The following is an 11,171-nucleotide window of genomic DNA, read 5'->3' as shown; positions in this document are numbered from 1 at the left end:
CGTCCGCGCAGCTTTCCGAGTATAGTCCCCGCGGCTACACGCGGATGGCGCGTTCGACACTATATACAAATGATTTCTTATTCAAATTATTAGTCTAACAGGCTGTCAGGGCAGCACTGATTTACAGTAGGCCTACATTAAAACATTAGGATAGGTGAAGAAAAGTAACTGATCCACCATTGCAAACACAGTTTAGAACAAACAACAAGACAACAAAGTCAGGAATCAAACAAACAGGCTCCACAACTTTCTGTTCTTGCAAGAAGTAAAAGTTAAAGAAGAAAAACGATAGTGTGTGTGCAAATGCTGTCTATTTCCTTTGTATAATTGTTTATAGTGGAGTGCCCTGTCTAAATATTTTTACGCGCATGCGCTGTCGTACGCGGACTGTACGCGCACTGTCCGCGCGGTCTCAAATTTTGGGCTGCACGCGGACGGTCCGCGCGGCCGGCCGCGGACCCTCTTGATGACGAAAATGACGTCAGGCGGACGGCGCGCATACGCGGACGTCCCTAGTATACTTTCGGCTTCAATTGGCCAGCAGCGCGGGCGAGACATCAAGCCTTTATACATATCTATGGGCATAGACATTATATACGTAGACACCTCATGACGTGCTGGAACGCATCAAGCGCCGGCGCCTTGGCTAAACAGAGATTTATCTTTGACTGGTAGAATATTGCTGTCAAAGGCTGAAGGGTTGTCTAGATTATCTTATACAGCAATGGTTTTAGATGCTCCAAAGTCAATTATTAATCTAGTTAATAAGAAAGTGTATACAATTTTATTTGGAAGAATGGACCACATTACTTGAATAGATATTAGGTAATTTATTTCAGCAAGGTGGTTTAAATGTTATAGACTTTGAAGTTTCTAATACTGTTTTTAAAATTAAATGGATTCAAAATTGTATCAAATCTAATGACAAATTGTGGTATTATATTCCAAATTTAGTTTTCAACAAAATTGGTGGTATTAAGTTTCTCCTCAATTGCAATTTTGATATTAATAAAATCCCCATTAAGCTGTCTAACTTTCATAGGCAAGCTCTGTTATCCTGTATGCTGGCATACAAACACAATTTCTCTCCATGTTTGATTTGGAATAATAAAAATATCAAATATAAGAATAAAACACTTTTTCTGGAATATTGGTTTAGTAACAATATTTTATTGGTGACACAGTTGTTTCGCCATGATGGTCATTTACTTTCATATGGAGATTTTCTGGATAGATTCAAACTTCCAATATCTGCAAAGGATTATGCAGTTGTTTTTGATGCAATACCTTCTGGTCTTCTTCAGTTGTTGCATGCAGCTAATGCTGTTGATTTAAATATAACCTTTGACTTTAATTTGAGGTTAGAGGGTATAAGTATTGTTGTCGATAAAAAATGCAACAATAGTTTTCTTAGACAAATTTGCCGTTCATTGAGAATACCCCTAGCTAAAAGTTTTTGGAATTCACGTTTCCAGGACATAATTGGGAAGAGGCTTTTATGGTTTCCAGAAGATACTGTGTCATTAATAAGATTCGTGAGGTTTCATTTAAAATTATTCACTGTATTTACCCAGTAAATCAGGTCCTAAAAAAATTTAAGAAAGATATTGATTTGAATTGTCTTTTTTGTAATTTGAGTGAGGAGACTATTTGTCATCTTTTTTTGGATTGTATTTGTACTAAAAAATTTTGGTGTGACTACGTTTTTTAAGGAGGTTTCTGGGATTGACATTACTCTGAAGGATAAGACTATTATATTTTTCTATGATAAGAAAATAAGTTTTGTTCTTAATTTGTTTATTATTTTGGGGAAATATCACATCCATAAATGTCGTTGGGCAAAAAATACACCTAGTTTTGTACAATTTAAATTTGAACTTTGTCATTTTCTCAAATCATTGGAGGGTGTAAGGAACTCCAAGGCAAAAAAGACTATAGACTGTTGTAAAGCCTTGAAATGTTATCCTTTTTAAGGACCTTTGTATCTGTTTTGTAAATTTTGAAACTTTTTTTTTTATTATTGCAATACCCCTGTGTAAATAGTTTTCATTACTTATATTATTGTTGTGTTGTTATTATTTTGTGTTTGGTTGTTGTATGTTTTGTTATTCAATAAAAAAAAAATATTGGATGGGTCTCCTCACTGCACGCTAGCACCAGAGTCAATGGGAGTTAACGGAAAGAAACTCATACTATGGCCGTATTTTGTGCAGCTTACGGTTGCAATAACCGGCGCAGTATTGATTCCAGATCACATGGGATTACATTTCACAAGTAAGATTGAAAAATCATTTTGGTTATTTTACGTTATTATTTATAATATTATGTCAATGTTCAGCAGGAACTGGTCTCTCTCATGATCTCTCGCTGTTTTTTCTTCACATTTGAAGGTTTCCCATTGATACAGGCATGAGGAGGCAATGGGAAGTTGCTATAAAACGGGACGGTTTTGTTGTGACAGAGTCGTCAAAGCTCATAGAAGAACAAGAGGGGAAACTCTGATTAGTTTTTAGAAACAGCCACTAGATGGCGCTTCAGTAGCGCGACCGCCATTTAGGAATGAAAATTCTCACAGCCAATTTCATTATTCTCAATTTATTCATATTAAAATTAATTTAATACCTAATTACATAAAATACCCAAATACGTAAAAATTACATAAACATTTTGTACTAAAGTATATTTTACTTAAGTAAAAGTAAAAAAGTAGATGTTTAATGTACTTAAATATGAAATATAAACCAAAAAATTGAAATTATGAAATGTAGTGGAGTAAAAATTATGATAATATGCTTTGGATATAAGTTTTCCAAAATAAACACTGATAAAATACAGATACTTGAAAATTTACTTTTATGTATAAAGTAAAACACTTAAGTAGTGTCTGCCTCTGTCAATAATAATCAGGGGCGTCACTAGCCTCATTTTAGGGGGGCTTCAGCCCCCCTAAAATTCTGTCCAGCCCCCCTAAAAAAATATTTGATTCATTAATTTGTGATCGCTTCAGTTCCCTATAAAAACTCTTTAGAAAAGGCGGCATGCTGCGTCAAGTTTCGTCTCCTCCCCTGATCTGAGTCATCATGGATTTAGCGCGTTTTTCAATCCGCAGAGGGGCCGAGCAGAGCGAACATCAGTAGTACAGGGCGGACTGGCCATCTTGACCTGGCGGCTGTTGTAACCTGCCGTGCAGTCAGCTCAGGTTGACATGTGAAATAATACGATATGAATGAATGACGGACCTCTTAAAATCTACGAGTCAGTCAATCGCGGTGAGAAAATGCCACCACATGACCAAACGACGGCAACCCACTGCTTTTTGGCTTTATCTAACAAATATGCAGCGCAAAGGAGACGCAGAGAGAGACAGACGCAGCGAGATGCTGCAAAATCAATCACAGAAATATTCGCCAAGAAGGGAGCAGGACAGCAGGTCAGTCAAGTTACCAGTAAAAGCACGCATCTATATTGCTTATTAACGTTACAGGTTTTTAAGTCAGGTGCTGGCGTGATGCATTGCTTTACAGTTGTTGTTCTGAACGCATCAGGCAGATAATTTCATGCAGCGAAATACCAGGTTATTGTGAAGTGTATCCTTTTATAAAACTAGTTTTTATTGTGTGGAAAAACTGGATCAAACGTGCAAATCGAGCTTTTAATGGGCATTTCACCTTATATTTGCAGTAAAATAACTTTTTTAAAATCTAACAATATAAGTAAAGTATAGCTTAATTAATTTGTTTGTTTCATTTCATTTAAAATATTAATATTTCAACATTTGAACTCCTTCCTTTTAAAAAGTGTAAGGCACCTGTGTATTTGTCTTTGGCATTGTGTATTCCTAGTAAGTTTTTGAGGGTTCAACATGGTATTTTTAATATTAGCTTGGCTTGGTTTACCTATCTTAACATTTTAAACAATACTAAAACGTATCAACAAGTAAAAGAAAATAAAACAACAAGTAAAAGAAAAAAGTTTTGATTAAACTATATCAGAAAGTAGTAAGTACCCATCCAGATAGTTTTATCCATTGTGGTAGCCCTTGCTTATAAAAATGTTGGAGACCCCTGACCTACAGTATAGACATAGGGGCTGTTTCCCGGACAGGGCGTAAGTCTAGTTCAAGACTAAAATGCCTGTTTGAGTTTTAGTTCTTAACTAAAAGTAGCTTGCACTAACATATCTTAAAATACATCAGTCACATTGTTTTGTCTCAAGATGCACACCTGTAATATTTTTGTAAGGTATGCTTGTAAAAACTACATAAACATCCTAATAGAACTAAGGCCTTGTCCTGGCTTAATCTAAACCCTGTCCTGAAAACCAAATCATACTGCATCTTGACAACTCAGTATTAAGGTAGATCACTTGTTGGTCATTCCCCTTTTCTATATTTTAGATCTGTATAATTCCCAGATTAACACAGTGGCTATCAACTAATAATATTAACCTATAAGATTTGCAAATCCGGTTTATGTTTACATTTATGTTAACACACACATTTATCTTATTTTCTGGTTAAAAGTTTATTTTGTCAAAAAAATCCTTAGCTAAGGTTTCTATGTGAGCATAGAAATGCAAACAGTAAAATGATGTGTTTGTACTGGAAATGTGTATGTGTATTTGCACAGTGAATAATGAATCAGGAAGTCTTCATTGTAAAAAAATCTCCATTCCCAAATGAAAATTTTCTAGTCCCATATATGACACACAGGGAATACAATGGAATAGTGGATTGCAATAAGGTTAGTAGTATACAACCTAATAGTTAAATAATATTTTTTTAATCATACCCTTACTGGGGGCTGAGCCCCCCTAAAATGAAAATCCTAGAATCGCCCCTGAGCCTAACCTTCCGTCGCCGCCAGCCTGTGTGGAGTTTTGAATGGATTTGATAGGGACTGCAGACGTAAGACCGGCGGTGACGTCACGGCGAGTGCATGGAAGAATCGTTTACCGGCGGCGACGTGACGACGGCGCATGTTCGAAATTTCAAAAAAATTACGTGTACTAAGTACGTCTGAACTATGTACGTCGCCTTACAACACGCCTGATACATACGTCGCCACTAAGCACGTCTGATAACCACGTCGTCTCTAAGCACGTCTGATAACCACGTCGTCTCTAAGCACGTCTGATAACCACGTCGTCGCCAAATAACTACGTGTTGTTTTATGTGGTCCTGATGCTGCAGTCCTACAAAACGAGTTTTACTGTTATAGGCCAAACTGATTGAACTTCATTTAAAGCAACAAAAGGACACCATTACAAGGTGGACAACAATCAGTGAGTGAGTACTGAATGTAAATTTAACTTTCATTACTTTAACTTTTCTGTGCACCCTAACCCCCCAGTCACATTAGCTACAAGCGACAGAGACAGAGCGACAGGCTACCATTCATGCTCAATGGAAGTGGCCGTTTGCCTGCGACAAGCGACAAGTTCGGCGCTGCGCGAGCAAGGCGGGGCCAAAATAGACAAGCAGGCTATTTTATGCAAATGCTGAGCGATGCGACAAAGCGACTGCCAATCGGAGTGAAGGAGCACCGTGACGTAGGTCTGTGGTCGAGTCTGAGAAAATAATTCAAGATGGCGGAAAATGCGTATTTATGTATATATCTGATAAGTTTGGCATTTTATCTCATATATTTTGTTACTTTTATCGAGAAATAAATACTTTTAAATCCAAAAACACCGTTATTGAAACTTAACAATACCTCTAAAGTGACTTTTGATACCGCTTTTGGAAACTAGCCAAGGAACGCCCATCAAGCGAGTGCGTGTCGCTCGGTGTCGTTCACTTTTGTAGCTAATGTGACTGTAGGGTGAGGCATCAGAACGGGTTTAAGTTAAAAGTTGACAGATTTGCATAGTAAAAGCCACTATCAGCTTCTGATATCTTTTGAAATACCAACTGTTTATCTGTCTTTGAAACTGTAGTGCAACCACAACTGCGTTAATCATTTATTCTATTAAGTTTAAAAGATCTGCTGTCTTTAGTATTAAAGTTAATACGTTTTAATTTTTTGTTTTTATTTATATAGCCTTATCAAAGTAATTTAACTGGTGCAGTTATATTGTTCTACTGGCTACTGTGGTAAATTTAGTCTGTAATCATTTGATGTGTATATATGTACTATACAGTCTTCCTCTTTGGCCCAGTTTACCATCACAAGAAAGTGTTAAAGTTTTTTTTCATGACGTACCCCTTTCATATGTGTTTCAAATATTTCTCTTAACAGTGATTGTTTTCTGTTTATTAATTCAGTGAAGCTAGTGGATGGATTTGAAAGAGGGTTTACTAGTTCACCTGGCCATTTAGTCTTAATAATTATTGGTAAATTAACTTGGCTTTCTGTTCTCGAAGGGAGTTGTGAACCTTCAAAGAGAGTGAACCTGGGGTCGGGGCTTGAGCCCAAACTTCAACCCCCCTGTAATGGAACTGCAGAGAGGAAGAAAGGAAACAGTGAAGGAGATGGGAAGGAGCTAGGCTTAGAGGCGCAGAGACTGGTGCTCATATATGTTCCTAATTATGATTGACAGGCCTGAATGATCGGGCTCCTCCAGAACCTACATGTAAAACTTCATGTACCCCAAACAATTGAGAAAAGAGGGGGAAATCTTAACAATCATAGGTTTGAATATTCAAAGGTCAGTTGAAGTTGAAATTATGTCAGTAACGCTATTTATTTAGATGGTACTAAGTTATTCAAGTAGGCTATATTCAGACAGTATAACAGCAACATAAAAATTAATTAACAGTAAATATATTATGATACTGTTTATCAGGCATGTGTGTGTGGATGCATACATGGGCTGCAGTATGTGTGTCCTAATGATTCACTGTTGTAAGTGAACTTTGTGTAATGTTGAAACATATTGGGCAGCAGTACAGTATATGTCCTGTCTTCAAGTATTTACATTTTTAAGGGGTCATTAAAAAAGCTTAATTTAAGAGTTGAAAATTTACACAGCTACACATCTTACTGAACAAAATAGTAAAATAATATTTTGTACTTTGTATTTGATAGGGTTGATGAAATGCATTTGTATTTTGTATCAAAATACTTGAATGTTTTGTATTTTTAAAATACTGTAAAATACTTTGTAAAAAGTCTAAATGATGACATCATAGAAATGTGGCCTCTGATTGGTGCCTACTGAGAAGTTTGTCTAGCCCTAGACCGGAAAATGTATCCATATGAAAGGTGGTGGTCAATGTTAGAAACGTGCAGGCTGCTGCGAGCAAATGATTAGATTAAATAGTTAGAAACTAGCTGCTATGAATACAGGTGCCATCAGTTGTCTTATGAATGACTTGTTTGTCAGTGTTGCTAATGCAATGTAGGCCCTTCAGTTCGTACCCGGTTGCATATGTCAGATTTTTCATGACTCAGAGTCATTGTAATGGTAAGGCAAAAGATCAAATAGACCAACTCATGGAAGGTTTGCGAAGAAATGTCATGCTCTCATGTAAAAGTATTTTTAGTATTTTCAAAATACAAAAATACAGTAATTTATTTTGATACATGTTGTGGCTGCTGTATTTTGTAGGTTATTTTGATACACTTGAATCAAAGGTATTTGGTATTCTATTTTAAAATACATTTTGATGTATCTTTGCCCAACTCTGATATTTATGTAATTGTAATTCACAAACCTGCATACTGTTTATAATTTTTCATTGTAACAGGAGCTACAAAATTAGTTGTATTTTGTGCAGTTGATTTCATTAAGGTTTTGACAGTCTCATGTAGTTTAAGCTACGGCTGCCTGCAGTACTGCTGCAACCCACATTTTGGAAAACATTGTAAAGCATACGGCTAAAAGGAACAATGTCTACTAGTGCAGGGTATAATAAATGTTGCCTGTGTATAATAGCTTACTCTTCTGTATTAATATAATGGTGTAATTATACAATTTTTAAGTTCTCCTGGTAGCTTATCATACATGGTCTGGCTGTGCAAGCAGGAAGCTGAGCAGATTTACTTCACAAGCCAGTTAACTCTACAGCAGTTCAATCCATATAGCAGCTGATGAATGTTTTTTTGGGGTTAAGGGTGGGGGTTTGTTGTGTTATTATTTATTATTGTATATACAGGCTTTAAACTGCAACACAATGCACAACAAAATGTGTTACTTTTCTTTATTTCAGAAATTCCCAAGGAACAAAGTACAAATTATTCACATCTATAAAAATACCAAAAGTTAACAATGGCATGTTTAAGAAATGTGTGTGTGTATATGTGTGTATATATATATATATATATATATATATATATATATATATATATATATATATATATATATATATATATATATATATATATATATATATATATATATATATATATAGCCTATTTAAATTTACGTGTTGAATTTTAAACACCATAACCATAGTGTTTTAAACTATTAAATATATATAGTAAGGTTTTTTGTATTTATGAGTGTATATGCTGTGTTTATAGCTGTTATGGAATTGTGCAATCGGGTACTGTGCAATACAAATGCTAACTATTATAGTAAGTTTAACGGGACATGTGGAATTGACAGGATGAGGTGGGATGGTGGGTGTGTTTTGTGTAAGCAAAGTGTGTTTTCTATCTCTTTTGTGTATGTATAAATGTATCGCTTTTTATTTCCTGATTGCCCAAGACAAATTTCTCCAATAGGAGACAATAAAGGCTCATCTAATCTAAATATGACTGTGTAACATACAGCCAAGTGTGCACATTTGCACATGTTTTTAATACATTTGCAATATAACACGTTTAGCTTTTAAGATCTAGCTACAATTGCTGAGGTTTGTACGATCACACACACTTCTAAAAAGGTCTGACAGCATCGGCAACTACTTTTGAGGTAAGCGTCTATGGCGGCGACGTGCTTCTCCACGACGTTGGTCTCACGCGTCAGTGGAGGCGACGTACTTATCCACGACGTTGGTCTCACGCGTCAGTGGAGGCGACGTATCCTTATCTCGCGTAAAAGTACACGACTATGGAAGGCCAACGGGGCAAAAACGTGTTAAAAATACGTGTTAACACGCACTACGTGTTAACGCGTAAATCACGTGTTTACACGCACTACGTGTTAACGCGTAAGTGCGTGTTAACACGTAAATCACGTGTTAACGCGTTAGAAATCATGGACATGGAGTTTTACCACAATCTAGTGGTGTGGCGAATCTGACCTAAATACACAGAACGGACAGATAGATAGGATTGTAAATTGAAGTATTTTATCCTAAATATATATTTTTAAAAGTAATTAACAGTGAATAATGATCATAAATAGTTTACAGCTTGGACTATATATAATAATTATAGTATAATTTAATTTTGTTATAAATAATTTTGTTAGCTTTGTGAATTAGGCAATAGTCCCAATTTCTATTTACTTTGTGTCTAATGTCTTGTTCTTTTAGTACCTGCCTATGGAAAGAATTATATTCTTAAAAATAGAGGTGTTAAATGATGACACAGTAGTGTCACACAATTCTTATAAACAGTAGAGGATGATTAATATTGCAAGAAAAAATTCTTTAAACACTACTTAACCACAGGTTATCTAATTAAGTTTATGTTAATAACAATTGGTTAATAGCAAGATTATGAACGTAAATGGAATGTATGCTCAAGCAGATGGTACATCTGCATCATTTTTGAACACACACACACATTATGATGTTCTACGTATGAAGTCTTTGGACTACCTGCCATCATGATCTGATTGCACTTAAAGCTAGTTCAACTCGTTTATAAATGCCTTATAAAATTTGTTTTTCACTAGTGTCATACACATATCCTTAATAATACAGAATAGCAATACCACACTATATAATTACAACCAATTTAGCATATGAACAACAGATGGAACTCTATGTATGGCCTAATGGGAGAACATCAATGTCATTGTAAAGAGCAGTTAGGCTTTAAAACATGCTTTTTGAGTTTAATTAATAATCTTATTTTGTCTGAAGGAGGCTCTCTACTACAAACCTTTTAAGCTTTTTTTTACTTTTTGGCACGCGTTGCCTCAGACAAAGTTTCCATATAAGAAAGTATGTGTCATAGATCAATCTGAGGCTTCCAATGGATTAGTCACGCTCAGACTTTTTCTTTGTCATAGTAACTAGAACTACTCTGCAGCAGATACTAGAACAATTATGCAAATGTAATAAACTTTTGCTTTTTTTCTGTGTATTTTCTGATCTATAAGACACTTTGGATGAATGTATATGCTAAACGAATAAATGCATATGTGATGACTGGAAAAAAAGAAGAATGGCAATAAAACACATGTCTATAGCTTTGATTGGAATTAAAAAAAAAAGTGCTTTCTTGTTTTCACCTTTAGCACCTTTTAACTCCAAGCAGATATGAGACAGATAGGCTACTCACTACAGGGGGCTGCAAGAATAAAACAAAAATATTTATTTTTGATTATGCCCTCGATAATCATGATAATTAATGTTGATTAATAAACTACATTAAAATGCTTAATTGCATTTTTATAGGTAATTCATTTTATAGGCTAAAACGTTTGAATGGTTTTTGCTTGCTTACTAATTTAAGACATCACACTAACTTTCTGAGTGACATGGAAACAAAAGGTTTTTCAAACTTGGACTAAATTGTATAGAAATTGGCTACACTGCACAATAAAACTCCCTTTATAATGGATGATGTGGGGATTACTTGGCCCGTCTGACCTTTGGATTATAATCAGTACAATCAATGTACAGTAGAGAACACAGCAAAATTGTATTGGGAGCAATTTGGGGCGGTTTCCCGGACAGGGATTAGACTAGTCCTAGACTAAAATAAATGTAAGAGCTGTACAAACTTAAAAAAAAATGCATTGACATATCTTAAAATACATCAGTGCTCTTTGTTTTGCCTTAAAATGCACACAAGTAATGTTTTTAGTCAGGTATGTTTGTTTATTTTTTCCTAATTAGGCTTAATCTTGGTTTAAGAAAACCCCTGTCCGGGAAAACACCACTTTGTTTGTCATTTAGTGTTTTGCGTTCATATTCTTAACTTTGGACATAGATTTATTAATATATTATTAAAATGATAAGATCATAAATGCATTGTCGGTAAACCATGCTTTCAATGAAACTGGCTTTAAAAACAATAACTCGTTTTAGTCATTTGTTGCATTGCATG

Source organism: Misgurnus anguillicaudatus, chromosome 17, assembly GCF_027580225.2.
Source record: "Misgurnus anguillicaudatus chromosome 17, ASM2758022v2, whole genome shotgun sequence".
NCBI lineage: Eukaryota > Metazoa > Chordata > Actinopteri > Cypriniformes > Cobitidae > Misgurnus > Misgurnus anguillicaudatus.
This window is presented reverse-complemented; position numbering follows the sequence as displayed.